At 39.3% G+C, this 24,897-nt stretch overlaps 1 pseudogene; it reads right to left on the bottom strand.

Annotated features, from left to right (window-relative positions):
- The window catches only part of LOC138052838 (uncharacterized), a 116,907-nt pseudogene extending 94,379 nt beyond the window's left edge, over positions 1–22,528 (bottom strand).
- Between the last annotated feature and the right edge of the window lie 2,369 nt (positions 22,529–24,897).

Here is a 24,897-nt window from a genome sequence, read left to right as displayed (position 1 = left end):
GCCAAATTCCCAAATGACTATTCGCTATTGTTCAGTTCACCAACATGGCCGACATGACTTAGGTGCAAGTCAAAGATTCCCGAAAAACTGCTAGTACTTCGTGTCAAGCCAACTTCTCATATGCATTTAGATTAACATTTAGAATATCTACACAGAAAGTATCCCAAACATTAAAAAAAGCTAATCGTAGGCCTAGAAACTTTTCTTTAGTCCTAATTAGGCCTAAGGTTAGCTTTTATGAATGTTTGGGATACTTTCTGTATAGATATTCTAAATGTTAATCTAAATGCAAATGAAGTTGGCTTGACTCGAAGTACTAGCCCAATGACCACAACCAAGGTTTTCTGAGCCCGCGAGACTGAGCACCCCTAGCAAACCATTGTTTTAACGAAAACCGGTGGTCAACAATCTGGTTCTTGTCATTGCTGTCTAAGGTCTTCCAAGATTCCCAGCGGACTCGAGTGAAGTTGAAGTTGGGGAAAAGAGCCAGGGAACACTTCCTGATGCTTATTGAAATCCGCGTGCGTCTAATTACTTGAATTTCTGGACATACCTGTTTGCACTCCGGGCTCAGTGCGGTTACACAGCAGTAAGCTACACAACTAAAAGGAATTGTTTTAGCAGACGCGCTGGCCGCCTTTAACCGGTGCCTCATGTAGATCATAATATTCGCGTGTAGAGAATTATTGAAGATAATTTTGTTTCAACTGTGTGGCTTCATATCTCAATTAGTAGAGTATTGCACCGGCGTCGCAGAGGTCATTAGTTCGAATCCCGTTGAAGCCATCTGAATTTTCCAGGTATCTATAAGAGACATTAGGGAGCTTAAGCAAGGTAGACGACGACGGCTACGAGAACGCAACAAAACAATAGGTTTAATTAGCAAAAACAATAGTTCTGCACGCTCTGCACGAGCGTTTTACATTTTGATACATTTCTTTGCCGTTCTCGTTTTGACAACGACGTGAAATAATCAAATTTGAGGTCATGTGGAGGACGAGAGCTCCTGGCGATCAATTTTCAATTTTCTCTCTAAATATCCACATCGTTCTCATCAATTTTATTCTTGAAATGTGGATTCATATTCTCCTTGCCAAGCGACTTGGAGTAATCACAAAATTATTACAGTAACAGGATATAATATTTTTAGACAACGTTCTCGTAGCCGTTGTCGTCGTCCTTGCTTAAGGTCCCTAATTATCATTCAATTGTTCACATAAATAGTTAAAATACGAGTATTATTTCTCTCTTTTGTTTATTTTGTTTCTTTGGATGTGGCCAGGTAACTTTTCTTAACCCAAAGGGAATTTAACTCTGAGAATCGTTATTAACAAATTGCCGCCCAGGTAGGTAGCACTTTGTCATTTTCCCTCATAAAAAATGACCGGTGTAACCTTGACGAGACATGGCAAGACAAGAGGCCGACCGAAGTCAAAGGTAGCCCAAAGGCTCCTTTTAATTTAGCTTTTACCGGAACTTACGGCTTTCATCGTAACTCACGGTAGCGGTGAGCGCTACACCAATCCCGTATGCACAACTTGTCCCCAGTAATGCTGGTCCTCATTTTACTCACTACGAATGGATGGAAAGCTGACGGAGTGAACTTTGGTTCCGGAAAACGGCTCTTAGAACTCACTTGTCTTACTCGCTCTGACGCCTCATAAACTCCGTATATAAGTGGATGACTCGGTCGACGGGGTCTAGAAAATCAATCACAGTACTGCTTTTCCTCCAATCGACGGAGCATTTCTTGCTAATAAAGCCCGGAAACATAGCAAAAACAAAAGAAAACATGGCACAAAAATTCGTGTTTTCCTTTAGCACAATAAAAACTATAGCTACCTCATAAACATTTCTCCTCGCTTATTAATCTTAGACGATTACAGAAGTGCCGTAATGCCTTGCAAACTAAACAGTCACTGCTTGGAACCATCTCATATGTTTTGAAAGAGTGGTGAAAAAAAAAAATGTCTGTGAACTTTATCGTCGATATCTTAACTCCACGAGGGAAGTTATTCCATTGCGCTGTAAAAATTAGTGGCGCATGGCCATGAGAGATTTCGTTTAATTTACAGTAGTTCTTTTTTTTTTTCTAAGATAATGGCCTTGGTTTCATTTCAGTAAAATTTAGTGAAAGGTGGATTCCGTGAAGTGAAGCCATTGTAGTCCACGGGAATCACGATGAATCAAAGTCGTTATTTGATACACTCAGGTCACCCCGTACGTAAAACTTAACCCCTTTCTTAACATAGAACCCCACTTATATAGATAAAGAAAGCTGTGAAACAACATCATACCCCTAACGAGAAGTATAATTACTTATGAGCTTACAATCATTTTTTGTCTTACTTTCAGTGAGGTCCATGCAATGACATCAAATGTTTGTTGAAGATTACCGACACCAATGAAGTGAACGCTGCTCACTGACTATGCCCACGAGTGAATTAATTAGATAATTCACTCCTGCTTTGCCACAATAACCTCGCCGCTCCACGACATTATTCCTTCGATTTTCATGTAGTCAGGAGAAAATGTGTGACGCTCTAACAGAAAATCAAATTCTCATATACTTATTGACTAAGTGGGAGGGCCGGACGGAAAGATATTTGGCCCGAGGGTGAAATATTTTCCTGTCCGGCCGAACCTAAATTCAGTCAATAAGTATTTTATCATATGGGCTCTTTACACTATTCATGAGCACTCAGAATATGACGTATGAACAAAGTAAGTAACAAACATTTACGCACAAAATTGATCTAATATGTTGATTACATTTGCTGTTCTAGCTGTAAATAAATTGCACTGAGCAGTATGTGTTCCTAGTATGGCCGTACGGCCTTTTCCAGCCCTCCTCGTGCTAATGCGTAGGGCACTCATGCAGGGATTTTCCCAATAGTTTTATTGTGAAAGCCGCGCGGGTCCGTACAGGCCATATGATAAAATAAAATATTTCAGTTCTACAGTACTTGATCTGATAATCATGCCTGCTATTTTTCTTTTTTTGCGCTAATATAGTTATGAATAGATGTTGGTAACGCATTTTAAAGAAAACTTCTCATAAATAATATATTTTATGTGCAGTTAGTCTTCCTTCTAAGATAATGGCCTCAGTTTCATTTCACTGAATTTCAGAGAAAGGCTGTCTCTAAAGTGATGCCATCGGAGTCCTCGGTCGTCATTTTTTTCTCCCAGGTATTTTCCGTTTAGATTGGAGTGATGGCAATTCCGGTACCACCAGGCACCAGTGTAATGCACAGCACAGTTAGTGCCGCCGTGATTGTCATTATCTCTATCTTTTGTGGTGAACGCCATGTTATTATGATATGCCAACGAATCTCCCGCTGTCCCTGAATATGAACTCACTTCAAGTAGATACTGCGTCTGCTCGTCCCCAATAATAAACCGACCATATTTGGCATACGCTTTGGCTCCGTCCCAATCCTCCAACTCCACTCGCAGAGAGCTGGGTCTAGAGGCCGTCAACCTGTGGATCTTGTCGTTTCCTAACCAGAACTCAGCCGTCAGCTGACCAAATCCTGATTTGTAATCGTTCCACCCCCGATAGAAGTCAACCGAGCCATCTCGTCTTCTTTGAAACACGGTCCACCCTCCGCCGTCGGTGCGCATGTCACAATAAACATTGAAGGATCCTTTGCCATCGGGGTCGACAGAGTAAACTCCACTATGAGTTTGACCTGATTTTAACAGATCTGAACAATCTGTGGCATAAGACAAAAAAAAAGTAAGTAATTATGTATGTAAAGTAAAGTGAAAGGTGCAAATTTCCTTTTTGTCTTCTTTACCTACACAGAAGCAAAGATTAAGGTTCTGTTCAGTGCTAGTAATACGACCGAGTCACAAGATTTACGGGTATCACGCACTTCGGACTTATCTTCCTAAAGTATAGTAATACTGAGTTCCCTCTTGAGTGACCTATGAGCTTCTGATTTATCTTAAGTTCTTCCAACCTCCCCAAACAGATTTTTATTGGCATCTGTTGGTTTATATCCTGGTGAGGAGAAACAATAATGTAAAACAATGGTTCAAATCTCAGGAGAAACGAGGGTCGGTAGGCTTCTCTTCATTAACTACATAGTGGGGAAGACCAAGGTGCTATTCAGTATTAGTAACAATCGAGTCACACAAGAGTTACTCCTCTCATGCGTTTCTGACCGTTTTCCTGACGCATAACAAAACTGAAGTCTCTGTGGTATTAGCTCTGAGTCTCTGTCTTAACCCCCTCCACAACACTTTTTCAATGGCATCTATCGTTCTATATCTGAGTGAGGAGTTTCAGTATGAAATAGCTGTTCATGCCCAAGGCAAGAAACCTGCCTCTTAAGCAACGCCAGAAACCACCAACGAGGATTGGTTGTCTGGTCCTTCATAGCACAAGGCTGCCTCAAGGTACTGCTGGTAAACTCTACTTTTAAGCAAATGTGTTAACGATGAAACAACAACAATGATATTGGATGTAAGGAGATTTCTCCTTACATACAATATCATTGTTTTAAGCAAATATTAAAGAAAATCTTTGTATAAGTGATATAGAACTTAAACTGTTACATGGTTCGGATGTTTGATTTCTTTTTGCAGGTCATTGTCAGGCTTACGGATAGTGTCTCTGTTGGTAAATATTTTTTCGATAGGAATTAATTAATTGCATGTCCTTAGAAATGTTGTGGGGAGAGGAGAGGAAATGTTCTGCGACTGTAGTAGGCTTGGATTTGGTGTTAGCGTTATCTAAAGTGTGGTGGTATCTATCTAAAGTGTGGTATTTATCTAAAGTGTGTTAAACGGTCTTTTAAAAGACGTTTAAAAGACCGTTTTAATAGAACACCACCACACTTTAGATAACGCTAGTGTTAGTGTTAGTGATAATGAACACCGCCGCACTTTAGATAACGCTAACACCAAATCCAAGCCTACTACAGTCGCAGAACATTTCCTCTCCTCTCCCCACAACATTTCTAAGGACATGCAATTAATTCCTATCAATTAATTCCTATTAATTAATTCCTATCGAAAAAATATTTTCCAACCGAGACTCTATCCGTAAGGCCAGGGAAGCTCTTTTTAATTTTAAAAGGCAGGACGATCGATCCCAACGGTCTTAAGATCCGCGAAGAACTGTATTAGATTTCAGTTTATTATTTACAGTCACTTCCGTTATTTTTCCGTTCCTCTTAGTATTTGAATTCAAATTTGTTGTAACTACCATATTGTATCAAATTTTTTTCAGTATTACGTCAACATCCATTTACTATATATATGTACATAGAATCAACCCAATGTAAACTCTCATTGTACCTGAAGAAGGCTGGTTTGGCCAGCCGAAATATAGTACACCACTAAACTAATCAAAGCTACTTTGTATCGGCTCTTGCTCAAAATATTTAACTTCTCAACTTGTAATTACGCCGATCAGATCAAACCACTGATCCAACGTACACCGACAGGATGATTGTCCAAGGTTTCTTGCTTCAAAACTCTAAAATATAAGGTTCACCGTTAACCTTTATTGAAAGCGTTTTTTGCACTGATTGTTGAAGGCGTCTCAAGAAAGTTTGGCCAGGATTGTAGCTATCTTGTTGCATGGTGTTTTTGTATCTCGGTTACAAGCAATTAAAGGCAACCTACACTGCCACAAAGATGACTTTAAACCGGAGAAAATAAAGGAGTCTTATTCAAACTTGTTTGAAGAATCAAAAAAGCTCTATATCAGAAAGAAAAAAACGTTTAATAAGAAGAAGGCAACCGCTTCACGTCACAGTTATTCAAGAAGGCCATGCCGTGGGAGATTTGGAAAAAAATTTAGAAGTTCATTTATTTCGGTTAAAATCTGTTTCTTTGAAAACACTATTTGTTGCGGTTGAGACTGACTTTTATGTTGGAATCGAGGTTTCCGTTAAGTTATACCACACAGTGACATAAATATGCATGACAACAAATAAATTTAAACAATGTCTAAATAATTCATTTTTATTGGTGGATACGCTTGTTGTAAAAAAAGGTGACTAAAAAAAAGGTGAATCCACATTAAAAAAAAAGAAGCATTATGTCACTCGCTGATTATGCGGTAGGCTGATTGGCGCTTCGCGTCACCACGGTAACGTTTTTATTCTCATAGCTGCTTTGAAAATGCTTTAAAAAAAACACACTTCATACTCTTATTATCGTGGGATGAACGTCGGAAAATCTAAAATTAGAAATGGTTGGTGTGAGGGATGGTTAAGGAGTTATCTTGCTAACAGACGACACAGAACTGTGATTGATGGATTTGCTTCCGACTGGAGATATGTCCCTTCTGGTGTTCCACAGGGATCCATTATTGGCCCTCTCCTTTTCCTCATTTTTATAAATGACATTGCTGACGATATCAGCACTGACACAAATATCCCCCTTTATGCAGATGATGCTAAATGTTATAGGAAATTGCTTGTTCCAGCTGACCAAGCCATTCTTCAGTCTGACCTCAATACAATTGTAGATTGGAGTGAGTTATGGGGAATGTCTTATAATGCCTCTAAATGTAAACATCTTAGTCTTACGAAAAAGCAAAAGCCGTTAGAAACAACATATTTTCTTGGAGGCAATATATTATCTAAATCTGCATGTGAGAAAGACCTGGGTGTTTTAGTTAACAGTAAGCTCTCCTGGCATGATCACATTGTAAACAAAGTAAATGAAGCTAATACAGTGCTACGACTAATTAGAAGAACTTGTGGAACCCACGCTAATACTGATGTAATCAAAAAGCTTTATATTCATCTTGTTAGACCTCATCTTGACTATGCTTCACAAGTCTGGTCTCCCCATCAGGCCTATTTAAGCAATATGATTGAAGGTGTACAGCGTCGTGCTACCAAACTTATGGTTGGAAGCAAGTTATCATATTCTGATCGTTTATTGAAAACTGGCCTCATGTCACTTTCTTCAAGAAGAATTTACTTGGATCTGCTTTTCCTATTTAAATGTCTACACGGTCAATATGACCTTGATGTGTCTGGTTATCTACAATTTTATGAACTCGAATCTTATAATTTAAGAAATACTGAACTAATGTTTAAAAGTATTTATGCTAGAACTGACACATTCAAGTACTCTTTTTTTCCTAGAGCTGTACGTTCATGGAATAAGTTACCTTTATCTGTTAAAAAAAGTGACTCAGTCTCTAAGTTCAAACAAGAGTTAAAGTTGTTTTGTCTTCAGATCGATCGCCATGACTGATCTTACATTCTTTTTTTTTTTTAACTTTTTAATTAATCAATTAATTAATTTTTATTTATTTAATTAGTACTATTATTATTATTTTTATTTTATTTATTTATTTATTATTATTTTTTTTTTGGTAGCCTACACTTGTTAGGGAAGTTCATTCCTGTTTTGTGGGTTTCCAACAGCATACTTGTTTTTAGTGTCATAGTTAAGTATTTGCATACTTGTAATTTGCTTCTTTGCTGTGAAATAAATAAAGTAAAGTAAAGTAAAGTAAAGCAAATGACAGGCTAAGAGTCAAAGCACATCAAAACGTCGAAAGATGCGGGAGATGTGTAAGGATTGCAGTATATCCGTCATTCTCAATCCCATTTTAAATCAATCAATCAATCAATTCTTTATTCACACTATCCAAAGTATTTATGCACAACCGTAAAAAAAAAACCGTAAAAAAAAAGAGAAGAAGAATGATATTAGGCCATAATATAGACCGCTAAAAGGTGTGCGGTGTCCAAAGGAGCAGAGCTTTCTAGTTGGACACCACCATAGCTCAGTAATGGCAGAATAAGAACAGATGAAATTAAATTAGCTGAACGATAACTGTTAATTAAGGCTCTCTTTAAAACGGGCAACGGGGAATCGCAGAATGAAAATAGAGAATGGGGAACGAGAAACGGGAATCTTTAAAAGTGGGAATCTTTAAAAGTGCAAATCTTTTGAACGGGGAATGTTTAAAAGCGGGAAGCTCTAGGAATTATTGCTTAATTAACTAAAATCAATTTATTCATTGTAATTATATCGCACGCTAAAGCATATCTGTTTAGGGGGCTAGTGGAGCGGTTCAAATCTCGATTCTTACTCTTTGAGATTCGCTACACCGACAGAAGAATCGAACCGCCTTGATTCATCTGAACTCCAGTCTGTGAAGTTTTTAAATTGAGTTTCACAGCGATAAATATTTGTCCTACCGTTATCAAGTATTAATGGTAAGACGTACTACTTAACGACAGATATATGGCATACACAATGGGTTCTTGGTTTTGTGACAGACTTGAATTTTTAAGCTTTGCGTGATGCGACATTTACATGGCGGTCGAGAGAGCTGTATGCCACGATCCAGTGGCACTTATGCTGGAATATGTTTATTTTGACCTTAGCGTTTTCGGAGGAGAAGGCCAGGTCAGGTCGCTAAAAGATTTTATGGCTTGCCTTGACAACCACAATTGCGAGGGGATCGAAGGACCTTTCATGACGAAGATCGCGTGCGATATTGCCGCTGGATTGCTTTATTTGCACGAAAGAGGGATTGCCCACGGAGATTTAAAACCAGCGAATGTCGTAGTGAGCAATCACCATTACCGCGAGGAGGAAGATCGCGATAAACTCGCTTATACGTGGAGTCACCAGCCGGTTGTATGCAAACTGACTGACTTTGGTGAGAGTAGGCCATTATATCTTCAAACAAGAACTGTGTGCCAATCGAGAACTTTGGACATTGACAGGGGGACTGTACCCTTTATGGCTCCAGAAATACTTATCGGAAGTGACATTTCACGTGCGGGAGCCACAGTTGAGGATTTACTGCGCGTGGACATGTGGGCCTACGCGATGCTGCTTTTTAATTTATTAAACCCATGTCTTCATCATCCGTTCCAAGAAGTCCTGAAGCAAGAGGAAAATGATGACACCAAAGAAAAGCAATGGTGAAAGGTTAAAGGAAACTCAGAAGTATGCTGAGAAATGTCAATTGGAGTGGCACAACGTTTGGAAGGTATACGAAGCCTGCACAGTTGTCCAACCGTGTGGAAGACCAGATGCAAGAAACGCGTGACGCGTGAAACCTCCCAGTGACGTGGTGCGAGGAGAGGAGGCTGTATTCGCAGGCTAACTGCATAGTAAAAAGGGAAAGAATTTATTTATTTCTTTTTTTTTTCCCGTTTTAAAGATTCCCGCTTTCAAAGATTCCCCGTTTTAAAGATTCACCATTTTAAGGATAGCCGCTAAACAGATATGCTTTAGAGTGCGATATAATTACAATGGATAAATTGATTTTAGTTGATTAATCAATAATTCCCAGAGCTTCCCACTTTTAAACATTCCCCGTTCAAAAGATTCCCGCTTTTAAAGAATCCGCTTTTAAAGATTCCTTATTTTACCGATTCCCCGTTCCCCGCTTTAATGATAGCCGTTAATTAAGTAGGGTAAGTAAATTAGAGTGAGATGAAATTTATTATTTCTTAAAGTTTAAAAGCAGGAAAGAGTCAGATTATTTTCCTCAGCATCAAGCCAACAGTAAACTCAACTTTGATTGATCAAAAGACGACACTTTCATTCATTTTTAAAGAAAATTAATGTCAGACGCTTAATTTCAGGGCACACAGAATCCCATATCTTGGATCCAGAAAATTTGAAAGACCCACACAATTTATATTATACAATTTATAAATCACTTTGTTTGCTCCAAATAGTTCTATGGTTAAAATAAAGAACTTCAAGCAGTATCATGAAAATGTAGCGCCAATCTTTTCGAGGGATAACAAAGACGTCATCTACATATCATATTATCTTGGTAGAAGAGGAAAAAAACAAAAAAATCCTGCAAAAGTTTCCTTCATAAGACCTTTCATAGAAAAATAAAACCAAATAATTCGCTTCTTGCACCAGTCTTACCTTGGTTGCCACCTGGTTGTCAAAATTTGTCTTAGTTTTTCTCTGCTTATTACCGGTCTCGAATCACTGGTAACTTGATATAATTTTTTTTGCAGTTGTTTTCGAAAATGACAACGGGTAACCTAGCCGTACTCGTAAAATGAAAATGCTGTATCTTAAGGTCTCCAATGTCGTATATGTGTTGCTTGTGCTTATCCATGCGTCACTAGGTAATTAATGATTGTTTTATATGAACCGAATATCAGGATTAAAACGCAAACTAAATATTAGTTGTGGTTAAATACACCTTGGGTTTGGGGCCTTCTGGAGGGTAAATGGTTTGGGTTTGGTTCAGCGCAGGTTTCATGCTACCCTTGGGGATGCGGTTACAAAGTAAAAGACTCCCCTCAGGGTAAAATAATCACATGGTATAATTAATATAATTAGGGATCTTCGTGTTTTAGCTACGTTTTGCTTTATGATTGGCCAAGCCACCTCAGTGAGCATACTTTTCAGTTCAGGAACTGTCATGGGGAGTTCTTTTGTTCTTTTTGATGTATCCATGGAAATAAGCCTAGGGTGGTCTCGGTGTAGGGAAACGTGGGCAAACTCTATTTACTCATAGGTAAAAGGGCTAGTGTAACCACAACTATTGTTTTTCGGTTTAAGATGATGTCTTAAGCACATTTAAAAGGTGGATATTTAAAAAGGAAAACGTTTTCATTGAAAGTGATCAGCAATTTGAGCGGTTGTAAAGAAGCCTGGAAAAAAAAAGAAGCAAAATAAAAAAAATGAAAATGATACATAATTTACAATTATTCCACGAGCGCGCGTTGGATATGAGATGATAGATAGTTGGCTACATTAATCTTATATCCAACAAGGGCGAGTGGGAAGCGCCAAGAAAAAGCGTAAGGATTTTCTCTCGAAATCGCCCACAAATTAAGAATAAATCTTCCCTTCCTTATTTTCTAGAGCAAGGTATAAAAGCTCATACACCATGACGGCTAAGCCAATCAAATCTCTGGAATTGCAGTATACGAACTTGCAAGTGACCAGCGCCCCTATTAGTTAATACATGAAATGGCAGAGCAGGTGTAGCGCAATTGCACGTTCATGGGTTCAAATGCCATTTAAGTCTGTATTTTTTAAAGGCGTCCTTGCAACTGCGTAAGTTGCTTCCAGCATCAACGTTAACTGCAATGATCACTTTCACTTAGAATTACATAACACAATTGCAATATATAAAATTCCATATATTCTCTATCACAGAAGGAAAACGATTTGCAGCGTCTCATCACAAATGCTAACTTGCTGGTAAAAAGTGTTTTATGCTTTGACAAAAGATGCTAATGATCCAAACGATTCTAGGTTTTCGTATTTTGCCTGTGCTTGAGCCTCAGTCGCAAGGCAAAACAAGGCTTTTGAGAAAACCCGCCTTTCATGAAGTTTCCTTTACAGTGCTTTTATACTTTGATTACTCTCTATCCATAACGCTACGAGATTTCTTCGTCTCGAACATTTAAAAAACCGTCCCCTCCCGGAACCAATCATATGATAGGATGTTACAAATAACAAGACACATCTCTGTACTACAATAATGAATATCTCACTAATTTTCAACCTCGGACATTTCTAGTATCCTTGCTGGTTCTCTGAATCTCAGTTACTAGCCATTCAAAAGAAACCTACACTCCTACTAGAGAATAACGTTCAACGAGAGGATATGTTTGAAATCAGATTTGTTCGAAGAATTAATTTGTAAAAAAAACCTGTTTTAATCACAGAGAAAAACGAGCTTTTCCTTATTAAGAGTAAGGCCCAACTGTTACATGTGACAATTATTGAAAAAGACCTCGCCCTGAATTTTTTAAAACCAAAATATTCGGCTCTGAAATTTATTTATTTTGGATACATTTTTTTTGGAAACATTATTTGATATTAAGTTTAAAGTTAATTTTTTCTGTTGAAGTCGAGATCCCTTCAAACTTGTGTGACACAATGACATAAACATTTGCAAAAGCACAAGTAGGAGAAGATCTAAAATGATTTCCCTTTATCCGTGGATACGCGCGTGTTGTAGAAGCGGATGCTTGGAAGACTCCATAGAAACAATAAGCAAATGTACCACTCGCCCATTCAGGGGAAGACACAGACGCTGCGCGTTACTATAGTGCAAAGGGCTCTATTGGGAATTGATGTACGAAGAATGAAACAAAGCACTTGATACTCTTGTTACTATGGGATGAATGTACCTGTAAAACGTTAGTAGTAAATGATGAAGTAACCGCGGTAAAAGAATTCGAGAAAACGTGGAAAATCGGCTAATATCTATTTCTCGTTAGAAAACTAGTGATTGTTTGATATAATACCAGGATGAAAACGAAAAATAAAATGTCGTTTTTTAGAGGCACTTTTTTGCTTTGAGAGCTTTCTCGAAATTAAAATAATGAGCAGCTTTAAATGTGCATGGATATTTTAGAAGAAAAACGATTTGTAATGCTTCAGTACAAAAAAATCTTGATAATTATAAATGTCTCCTGTTTTAACAAAAGATGTTAATGTTCTAAAGGCTTCTGAGTTCTTGTATTTTGCTTGTGCCTAGGCTTATGTCGCCAGGCAAAAAAATTTCTTGTAAAGAAATTAAAAATCAAACTCACTAATGGGATTTTCTTTACAAAGGTGCAAGCTCGTGGCTCAACGTCGTACGCTTGGAGAGCAGGGCCTGTCTTTGAATAAGCAACGATGAAGGCACTCGCTGTGCTTTCATTACAATCTGCAACTGGATGATTTGCCGAACCACTGCGCGTTTAGAGATCGATTCACAGTCAACCATGCCCTGTCATGTAAGAAGGGGGGTTTGTTGCACAAAGACACGATTGCATACAGAACCTTCTCACGTCTCTGCTCTGCTCTGCAAGAATGTCAAGATGAAACCCCACCTCCTACCGATGGACAATGAGGTATTCGACCTACTGACCAACGGTCACAAGCCCTGAGACTAGGCTTGACATGAAGGCAGGACGTTTCTGGTCACGAGGAGTTACGGCATTCTTCGATGTACGTGGTACGCATGTGAACTCAACGTGTAACCAGAACAAATCTACAGAATCGATCTTCGAGGAGAGCATGAACGAGAAAGAGAAGAAAAGGAAGCACCAACAAGAGTTATTGACGTGGAAATGGGATCGTTTAGCCCGTTGGTTTTTGGCACACACGGAGGAATGGGGAAAGAACGCAAACTTTTCCTGAGCAACCTAGTGGACAAACTTTCCCATAAGAACGGCGAGTCTTATGCCAGTACCATATCTTGGCTTGGAACACGTATATCGTTTGAAATTTTAAGATCAGTCCACACATGTGTTCGAGGATCAAGAACCTCTTTTTCACAAGAATGGAGAGTTTTTAGATAGCTTTAGTGTTAATACAAGGAATGAGGACATTTTTAATTTAGTTTTTATAATGATTTTTAGGGTAGTTTTTAGTTCTTGTTGTAGACTGTGTATATTATTTAGTTCTGTAGAGTTTTGTCAATTTTTTTAAATAAAGTTTTATCTCAATGGAAATGTCTGATTTTGACTCCACTACCCGATCTGACACAACGCAACTACCTCAATCCCAACACAGCTGTGTAGATACATGGGTATGTAGGACAGCAAGCCCCACAAGCCGGTTTATTTTGCTTGCCATATGCATACAAACTCCGCTCCATGCAGCATAACAATACGCTAGCATACTTGATGGTACTGACCTACTAAAAACTTTTACAGGAAAAGTACACTGGGCAACTGCCGGATACGAAAACCCAAAACCCTTCGGAAATGAGGGAACGTATTCTCCAAACCCTATGCAAGTGCCACTACCCTTTGGAGGCTAAGGGAAAAAGTTAACAAAAAAGTAGGCGAAGAAAGCTGAACCTAGACTGATTCAAATCCCTAACGGTTCGCTACTCGTACGACAAATTACCCATAACCCCCACCAGACAACCGGACCCAGTCCTCTGGTCCGTGCCGGCAAAATATCTATTTCTGCCAATTTCGCAGGCTACAACTGTAAGAAATATCATTATTCGCTCTTACAAAGAACTAACGCTTGAAACGTCAGCTGGGAATCTTTCTTTCGGTGGTTCACGGTTTACCTTTGTCATAAGGTTGGATAAACCAAATGTTTTTTGCCTCAAGAACTGTTATGTAGTTACAACGGTAATTTCAATCTCAAAGATACTTCACTGCTTTTCATTTGCGCTCTCTCAGCAAATTGGCCACAAGTACCTTTGATTTTTACTTTGATGCATACAGTTCTTTCCACATACGCTTATCTCACTCTTGCATTGCATTGCCTATGCTTATATTTTTGCTGTACGCTTATGTCCTTTATACCTGTTTGGCAATATATGAAGTTAAAAACAAGTGCTACAAATGCATATTGTACGCGTCACAATATTACCTATCTGGCCTATCTTCTCAATCAAGATGAGCCACTTGGCTCATTGTCTAAATTACGCTCAAAAATCAACTGTATCTTACCTTTATGCAAAACCTCAACTAGGGTCGAAGTTTCTGTAGTAGACACTCCGGCGCTGGTTGCAACACAACTGTAATTTCCTGCGTCCTCTTCCTTAACATTCCTTATAACTAACTCTCCATTAATCTGTTGGCTTCGTCCAGTTGGCAGTGGAGAGCCTTGCCGTTTCCAGGTGATGACTGGTTGTGGATCACCAGTAGCACTGCAGTTCAGTCTCAGGGAATCGCCAAGTCTTGCAAAAGTTCTGATTGGAGGTTCAATTGAGAAGCCAGGCAGGGTCACCACAACTAAGAGAGTTTTCTTAACAATACTTCCTAAAAGGTTAGTTGCAGTGCAAATGTACTCCGCAGTATCAGATTTGCGGACGTCTTCAAATTTCATTACTGTGTTATTTCTCAGCACCCTCCCATGTGGAAACTGACCAAACAACTTGCTCCATTTCACTTCTGGTGTTGGGTGACCGGTCACGTGACAAGTGGGAAGAGTGACACTGCTTCGTTCGCTGATGTAAAGAGGCCCAGGATGAAGAGAAACAGATGGCTCGACTGCAACATAAATGAATTTCAGGCATCACCACATCGATAGAACACTGTAATTGTGGATTTTGATAAACCCTTGAAGTGTTTCTACTCAAAACATAAAAAGTTCTGATCCGACAAATAGCATCTCTTATTTGAGTTCAAGTGAAGCTATGATCCTCGCAGTTATGAACGCAATGTTTGCAATTGTGTAAAGAAGCCTGAAAATTTTAGGACTTCAACGGGGTTTGAACCCGTGACCTCGTGATACCGGTGCGACGCTCTAACCAACTGAGCTATGAAGCCACTGACGTCGGGAGCTGGTCATTTGGGGATTCGCGAGGTGGGTTCAAATCCCGTTAAAGTCCTGAATTTTTCAGGCTTCTTTACGCAATTGCAAAAATTGCGTTCATAACTGCGAGGCTCATATCTTCACTTGATTTCATATCCGCAGTTCATGTATGATCCATTTCGTATATATCATTTCATCGTTTATTATTTGAGTTATAAGAACAAGCTTTCGCTGCGTTATCCGGATAGTAATAAGCAGGAGAAGGTGAATTTTCTACCCCGTTTCCTATCGTTATTGCGCGGGTTCGTAGCAAAATGTACGTTAACTGATAAAAATTCAATACAAGTAATAGGTGAGAAACTGAGCAACGCGTGAAGTGATACCGTTTCGATGATCACTGGGGGATACTCAGAAGAAGAAAAAAAGTTCTTCGAGCAGGAATCAAACTTGCTTTACTGCCACATACTATAATACCGAATTGTCCTGCTATACCGTTATTCTTACGATTCTGACTGGCTGTTTTAGCAGTAAACAGCATCCAAATAGGTAATCAGATGGTTCTAAGTTTGATTCTTTTTGGGAAAACTCCGGTTTTTTCGAGTGTACTCGACTCATCATCGTCAAAATAAATCTCATTTATAGACTGCTTTTCTACATTGCGATACACGTGTAGCTGATCAAAGCTATAAACGATTTGGAAAGCTGACGTTTCGAGCGTTAGCCCTTCGTCAGAGCGAATAAAGAAATTGTGCGTGTTGTTGGTTTTTATGAAGGTGTGGAGGAGCTTTGCCATTGGTGGAAATATAGTAACATGAATTTGTGAATAAATGAATGGAATGAGAGGCGTTCAAGGATTCCGTGAGGATAGAGTGTACCTAGATGAAAAATGAATTTTTGTTCCAGATTTGTGCGCCTTTGTGTTCCCATGGTGTAACGATAGGCCGCAAATTTTCATGTTGTGGTGGGATTGATTACGAAGATTGAAATGACGCCCAACTGGTTTTGATGCATCTGTGTCGTTTCTTTCTACATCTCGGAGGTGTTCGTGAAAGCGGTCCGCCAATCTTCTCCCCGTTTCGCCTATGTAGGTCTTCCTACTAGTAACATAGTGTGCAGGTTATGCAATAGATGACATTTTCGGAGATGCATGTAAAGTGGTCGGTGACTTTACCGGATCGATTCGGTCCTGAAATCTTAACCATGTTAGAAATAAAAGGACAAGCTATAGTCTACTAGGACTAAATTATCGAAATGGAACATTCTCGCCGTTGAAGCAGTATACGGCATCTGAACAAGTTAGGCTTTTTTTTTTCGGATATCGCGAGTGGTTAGCATTTTGCGTGGAGATCGTTCGAAAACAGAAAAGCGTAGTGAAAGCAAGAGAATCTCAGGTTTTAGTCACCGCGTGGCATTAGCTCCTTTAGGCTGTAGAAATTACCCAAATAAAAAAGACTTACCGTTTACTATCAGTTGAGTCTCTGCCCGAGCTTTCCCAAGGATGTTTGTCGCAGAACATCGATAAATACCAGCGTCATTTCCTTTTACATTGCGCAAACGCAACATTTTTCCTGATACCGCTGAGTGGCTCACCTCTGTCTGATTGATCAGTCTTCTCCATACCACTGTAGGCTCAGGATTTCCTGTGACTGAGCACTGAAAGGAGGCTGATTCGCTTTCGTTAACTGTCATCTTTGCAGGGGAAACAGCAACAGTCCGATCTGAAATCGATTCACCAGGCTCTCCTTTAGTTCCCGGCTTGCCTGGCAGGCCCACATCGCCTTTTTGTCCTTTCGGTCCGGCTTCTCCTTGAGGTCCCATGATGCCTTGCTTGCCACTTTTCCCCGGTGATCCCATAATGCCTTGATCACCTTTCTTTCCATTTCTTCCCGTTTTGCCTCTTCGTCCTTGGGAGCCTTTCTCTCCTTTCGATCCAGGTGGACCGGGAGGTCCTGGGACACATGATAGGCAGGAGTGAGGTGAATCCGCTCGGCGTCTTCTTTGTCTTAAAGGCTCAGGTTCTAACGGATGAGAAATCAATGAAAGCAGTAAATCGAAATTTGAGACATTTAACAATGTCTTCCAGCACGGATATTGAATTGAAACCAAAGAAAGACGCCTTTATTCAACGGCTTTATTTATTTTAATATATTCTTATCTGAAGCTGAAATAGTTGATGATTTTTTTTCACGCGGGCGTCTGTTGATCAGCAACAATAGATCTCGTGTCTTAAAGGGGCATCGATCGTCACGCTGTTTTAGTCAAAATTCAAAACTGTAGTTTTATATCCAATGGCCATTGAAGTGCTCTGAAGCTATTCTTTGTTGTTTGCAGCCAAGGATGGAGGGGATGGAAGTGGATTGAAACTTGAAAAAATTGGCTACTTTTTTTCAAGTTTGTAGAAGTTGTCCTCTGAAAGTCGCCAAAAGTTAAGTACGAATAGCTCTTTGAGTTATATTATATTTCACATCATCTCTGTGAGTTGTCAGGAATGTTATACGTGTGCGCTAGAGTGCTAATTTAGATTTTTGCCACGTTTTGACCTAAAAACAGTAAATTTAGCATGATGGTGCCCCTTTAACTAAGGCTTCAGGTTAAGTCTGTTTTTTTTTTTTGGAAATACATTATTCATTGATAAAAACCAGCGAAAAGAGTTTGACACAACGTTTCGATGACTCTAGGCACCTGGCTCTCTATAAGGGAGAAATTTATCATTAGATGTTTAACTAAATCTAATTTTAATCTAACATTATTCATTCAGTTATTAATGAATTACAACAATATACGCAAAGAGAGAGCAATAAAATAAGTTACACGAGTAGTAAAAGAGGGAAACGTATCTCTTGTAAGGCATTCACACGGAGACACACTCGCACTCACTCCTAAAGGCCGTAAAATAAACTCCATACTTTGTCTTAAGCACTGATATAATCCCACATTATCGGGACTGAGCGTTTAGCTTCTTTTTACGCACCTGGCTCTCTATAAGGGGGAAATTGTACTGTGCATTGCATTCCCACATTTTCAATTCTCACGAGGTTAGCGTCTTTCTGTGTTTGTATCCAAGTAGGCCCGAAACCTTTTTTATACCAAGAGTTTGTAAGTGGAAAAGCGTCTCAATGATGCCTTGTACGCAATATTGAATGGTTAATATTCTAGATTTTCCACAATTACGAGTGATATTTTTCCTGTGACGGGTAACAGAAATCTAAATGTGAATAGCCTTAACAGTGTAATTTTAAAGAAAACAAATGTTCAAGTCAAAATTGAAGGCTAAAAATCCTGTGAGAACTTGGTTTAATAAGTAGATAAACTGAAAATTAAGTTTCCAGTTAACCAGGACTAGCTCAATTAGGTTTTGAACAATTGGGCCAAGTACCATGCTCTGTAGAGCAGCCTTGCTATAAGAAGAAATCACAAAACACAATTACAAACCACAAACAATTAGCATCCTCTTTATCGTAAATATTTTGAAATATATAGGCGCGTGTTATTTATAGTCTAATTGGATTTCAGAAAAAAAAAAACGAACTAACATTATCTGTCAAAATAATTTCCTACCTTTAAGCAGGGCCGTAGCAAGGGGAGGGGCCTTGGGGGGCCCGTGCCCCTCCACTTTTTTTCCCCAAAAGTAAAAACACACAAGTTTTAAATTGTTGGAAGTAAAAATTCTTCTTTCAGAAGTTTGAAACAACAAGATGTCAATAATTCCGGATAGAATCCGGCGTTACTGATAAACTTAATGACAGTACCTTCTTTTCCCCAGTTCATATTTTTACTTCTTTTATTTGGTGATACAAAACTGCAGATAAAAACGAGAAATGTGACAAATTTATAAATATGTCAAATCGTCTTCCCATCCAGGCGACTCCCTGCCTTCATTACTGGATTCGTCTTTAGAACATGATCTTAGGGACGGACCATTAGAAAAGTGATTGGGGGGGGGGGGGGGGTGGGGGATTTTCAGCTTGTGCGAATTTTTTTTTTCGCGCACTGCTTGTGCAGGATTTTTTTTTCCAGGTGACACCCCCTGCACGATTTTTTTTTTCAGACAGTTTTGTTTTTTAACAGAGAAATCGTGATTCCTTATCTATGTTTTTGTGAGACTATAGAGTTACGCAAGCAACACATCAAAAACCTCTCAGACACACAATTGACTACAGAGCAGATCAATTTACTCTCTTGAGGTTTGAAATTCATTCCAACACCTGTCATGAAAGAAAACCAGATAAGGCGCCAGCTAATTTCAGACTTCAACCAATTTGCCAGAAGGATGCGCCTTCAATATATCTATCGTGACCAAAATACTGAGCAACATCCATTTCACGTGAAATCCAGTTGGATTCCACACCGATTCAACGGTCAGTTGCTCTTGAGACTTACTTAGAAGAAGTCAAAATAAAGCTTGCGAAACTCCACTGGTTAAACCTAAATATAATCTGCCACCCGACGAGGAACGAGCTCTCAAGGAGCTAATTAACAACAAAGAAATTATTCTCAAAAAAGAAGATAAAGGCACAACAACCGTCGTTATGAACAGAGAAAACAAAATTACTGAGGGACAACATCAACATCAACATGGCGGCCGTGACGTCATGTGAAATCCAAGAATTGGACCTTCCTTCTGCATGAATTTTTTTTTTCTTTACCTTCTTCTTTGCGCGAATTTTTTGTCTTGGCATTTTCCCTTCAATGAATTTATTTTTGGTTTTTTCCCCCACCCCCCCCCCCCAATCACTTTTCTAATGGTCCGTCCCTTAAGTCAGCCATGTCCTCTCAAATATCCGAAAATCCAAGCAGAAGTCGCTCTTATCCTGGCTAAGGTCCCTGGATAATAAGGCGAACGTCGAGGATGAGAGTGTAGAAAGGTCTTGCGATGCAGAAATGCCAGAGAGGAGTTCTGAGAGAGGCCAGGATTATGCTGCTAGTGAGTCTATTGAAGTAGTTGCTTCCCAGTTACCTCTACTCGGAGATAGACGAAATCAGCCAAGAAATCACTTCCTTCTAAGTCCTACAGCAACAGGAATAGGTCCTTCCAGTTGTGGTGGTTTGATCGCCACCCGAAATACTAATAAATTGACTATGTACAAATGTTATGCATCCGTTGAGCAAGACAGTCGATGATTTTCTGTAACAACCGTTTGATTTTTAATTGGAATACCAGGGACAAAAAACGGTCTTACACCCTTCCAATGCGTCCTCCGAACCCCAAAGCCCCAATTTTCAAAATATAAGTCGTTTAAAAATCTTTGGTCCCCCCTCAGTGTTTCCGGGCCTGCTACGATCCAGCCACATCTTGATACATTTTTTAGGTACTTCACACATTCTTTTGACATAATGTATCCCAAATGCTTTTTGAATAGTGTTAGTCTTTTGCAGAGGCAAACAAGATAGTTAAACGTTATACAATGAAATCACTCACTTCCCCTAAAACCGCCTTATTTTTACCTTCGTTCTTTTACGAGCTTATAAACTTCAATATTCGAAGCGAATTTAGGGAGCGTTCCCCCAAACTTGTCAACTTGTTGAGAAGGGAGGGGAAATGATGAAAAATTATCTATTTTCTTAAAAAAATATAAAATTTGGAGGACCCCTACTTTCTGCATTAAACATTTTCGGGGACCCCCTTCTAGTATCCCTAAAATTTGAGACAACATCCCCAACCTACCTCATGGCCACAAACAATTCAAAAAAAAAAAGTCAGAAGAACGAGCGAAACAAATTAAGGCAAAAAGAGAAAAACGCCTCCAAAGAGCATAACGATCTGCTACCGAAAAATGAGGAAAAAAGGCAAGGCAAACAAAGCCTTTAGAAAGCCAGCTATATCACAGATACACCGCGGCACAACCTAACAAGCGCTGAAGAACAAAAAGATCTTGGGCCGGGGTTAAAGCTTCAAAAGCAGAATTACTCGCTTCTACCACTGAAAACCCTATTGGTTGGGACGCAAAGGCGTAAGGACAGGGTTTTCCGCGACAGTTTTGTAAAGTAGCGGACACATTTCTCAAAGAAGGGGAACTGACATATTTGCCGCCGCAAGGCGCCTTGCGAGCGCCGAGGGCGCCAGCTACCCAAGGGGTACTGGCGGAATACTCCCCTCCCGGGAAATTTTTTAAAATACAACAATCAAAAACGCTGTTTCCAGTGTTTTTGGAACCCAAGAATCAGTTTCCCAGGCAAGGCTGGAGTTCACTCATATTCTCTTTAAAAAGAAAGTAAAAAAGAAATATATAATAATAAAAAAAATGAAACAAACCCCTCAAATCAAAGTACCGGACATGGAATGGGAAATCGCCAGACGAAACGTAACGTCCGGCCTCCAGCCTCAAATTGACGAAAACCTGACCTGCTGCAGAGGAGAACGCATGTTTTATGAGTCAAATGAGTCAATGAGTCATGAGTCATGAGTCAATGAGACTCACAGGACTTCAATATAGCAATAATTTGTTGATTAAGCATAAGCCCTCGTTTCAGTGATTCGGCCTAAGCACTCTCTGAAATTTTACCTTTCATTTTATGGTTTAATTAACTGCACTAACTCGTTGACTCATTGACTCATTGACTCAGGACTCATTGACTCATTTACTAATAAATACTTGACATTCGCTGCAGAGAAAAATTCGACACTAAAAATATACCATCAAGACGAACTATCGTCTTGTCACACAGTAGTATGAAGGACCAAATCTAAAGCCTCATAGAACAAAAACCATTGCTAACTACAATGTTACTGGAAGCGCCTGAAAGAGGCGTCCATTCAAATCTGTACCCGAAAGAGCAAAATTATGACAGATTATGACGTCTCTTGTATATCGCGTAGCCGACTAAGCGAAACACAAGAGACGCCAATGACTTCGTACATGCTAAAAGACTTTCCATATAAAAACCTCTGCTAGCAGGATATATACTATGCCACCGAAAATGTAAATAAAAAATTTATCAATAGATGTTATACGTGAAGACCTACCGGGAACATTCTTTGTCGTCTGTGGAAAGTTTGATCTGCTTGTCGGTGGCTGAACCTCTACGACGCTCTCAATTGCATTTATTTTCTTCTTGTGCTCGCTCAACTCAAATTCAATCCTCAGAAACCCAGCACAGTAAAACACGATCGACAGAACAGAAACAATTGAAGCAAAAGAAGGTAAATTCTGCTTCTGTGAATTCATTTTGCGACCGCTAAACAATTCGTCGTCTTTAGGGTGGATAGGTATCCCTTGCACTTCAGCTCGTTACGTGATACTATGATCACGAGTGTGGATAAATTGCCAAAATTAATGGCCAGGGGTGATCCGATTATGTCAACTTGATCTTGTCCTGATGGCTTTGTGTGGCATCAAGGAAGTCGTATCAAAATATCAATTGATTTTATCATCTTTTCACGACAATTCTAACCCAACGCAATTGTCAGTTTTCTTGAAAGCTGGCAGTAGCGAGTAAGATAACAAGGAGAATGGACACATATCCTTTCGTGCATACTTTCTTGAATCTTAATTTGCTTTGGACTTTTATGTTGACGTTTCAGTTGCAGGGTAAACTGAGCAAGTAAATGCACTGACGAGTGCAATGTACGTGTGCGCAAAATGTTTTGCTGATTAAAGTGCAATTTTTTGGCGTTTGCCTTGCTGTTTCTGTTATCGTTACTTAATTCCAAAGCTGGCTATGTTTCCAATCATCATTCACTTCGAAGTCATTTAAAACTAGATTCAGGAAGATCGTCTGCTATTATCAACTCCTGTATCGAGAACGGAATAACCACGCTAGTGATGAACTTGAGGCGAAGGCTATGAGGCACGGTTGGAAAGTCCGGCAGAAGTCTTTGTAACCAACGATTTCAAAAGCATTTCTTCGTTCTGAATCACGAGCCGAGAAAAAAAAAACACGTAAAATGAACTGTTTTTAGAGCCTAGATATTCTTTTTCTTTCTAACCTGATGGTGTATGGGATAAGCAGGACTAATGGCAGACTGTGTCGAAAAATAGATCAGTCAGGCGTTTCTGAGCAACGTCCAAAATGCTTGGTATCAACGCGCCGCGGGAAAAAGCACTTCAACTCCCTCCAACTTGGATTTATCATTTATAATCTCCAAATCATTACGAATGACAGTGATTGGCAACAAATTGGTCCAGAATTATCCATTTCTTTTTTGAAGATCAGGTGTAAATGCTGAATATCCTGTCCCCTTTGTTAGCAATCGGCAGCGTTCTCCTCCTTAATAGCGGAGTTCCTCGCGCCGAACGCGCGCGCGCAGAGCACCATGGGTAAAAAAATCATTATGGTAAAGTAAAGTAAAGAAAAGCAACTATATTTAATATCGGTAACTCGAACAGTAATTCAACTGACAAACCTGAGGTCGACAGTTCGCTCATTTTACTCACAATCCCCTGGAGAAGAAGGAAATTGCATTGCACATCTTTTTCCTCACATGAAAACACCCCATTGGCGATCACATTGCGATAGCCTGAGAATCTATTCTGACAAGCTCAGCGACTTTCTGTATCCAAGCAGGTTAGGAATCTTTACAAAAAGTATTTTTTGAGGGGAGAAAAGGCATCGTTTTAGACAAATAACTAAGGGTGTCTATAGAATGTTAACTTTTATCCTAAATGTTTAATGACCCACTTTTGTATGGTTGCTTTTGATTTTCAAGTTTCCCTGTAACCGATAACGGAGAACTTGGTCATTAATTGGTTATTTCTTTAAGTGGTTAAAGAGGTTAATATTACTTGATTATCATAATACATTCATGATTCATGAAAACTTCTCTGTGTTACAGACAGTGGAAATGAGCATTTTTCCACCGCTAGGCCATTCATTGAAATCTTTGAAAAATGCTCCAGCTAGTAACCGCAAAATGATAAATAAAAAAAAAGAGTTTTACGACTTCTTTTTTTTTAACGGATAATGGTTAACCCAATAATGACGGGGCGGGAGAGGGAAAAGGTAAGATTGGAAATATTATTAACAAATCTTAATTAACTAAGCTGAAAAAGGAAAACAGAGTTTGCTCAAATCCAGTGTCCCTAACAGGGTACGTTGTACACAGGTCAGCGTCTCGCTTTAAGATATCAACGTATGTTGATTTTTGTCGTCCTCTACTTCTATGGCAGTGGGTTGGCTCTCATGCGAGTATAGCGAGTGTAGCGAGTATATCGCTGCTACGTAGAAATAAACCCTTCCTAACGTATAACAATTATATTATAATTTGTGTATTCATAGCTATTTGGTTCATTGCTTGGCAGCATGGGGTAACTGCTCTCAGACTCCCAGTATTATTGAAACTCCTTCGTCTTCAGAAACGAGCAGCTCGTGCTTGCTGTCGGTGGACTTTGATGTTCCTTCTGTCAGTCTATTTTCTTAGCTTTCATGGTTACCTATTCTCATGAATACTTCTGCACCACAATGTTTTAAGCAAAAAATTTCCTACCGTTATCCGCACGCGAACAGGGGTGTCGTACCTGGGCATGAAAATATATTTTAACTGCACCATATTACAAAACTGATTTTGGCAATCGTACCTTTTCTTATAATACTGTAGCTCTTTTAGTTGTAAAAGCATTGCTTTCAATTGAGGCGTGTTCTTACAGGAGTTATCCCATAAGGAAAGGTGAGCTAATATGGCATATCAGCATCCTGAACCACGTTTTTGCTATGATTGTAGATTTAAGTTAATGTACATGTGTTGTTTATTAGTTGCCT

This window comes from Montipora capricornis, chromosome 6 (genome assembly GCF_036669925.1).
Source record: "Montipora capricornis isolate CH-2021 chromosome 6, ASM3666992v2, whole genome shotgun sequence".
Lineage (NCBI taxonomy): Eukaryota > Metazoa > Cnidaria > Anthozoa > Scleractinia > Acroporidae > Montipora > Montipora capricornis.
Note: the sequence above shows the minus strand (reverse complement) of the source record. Positions and strands in the feature narration are given on the sequence as shown.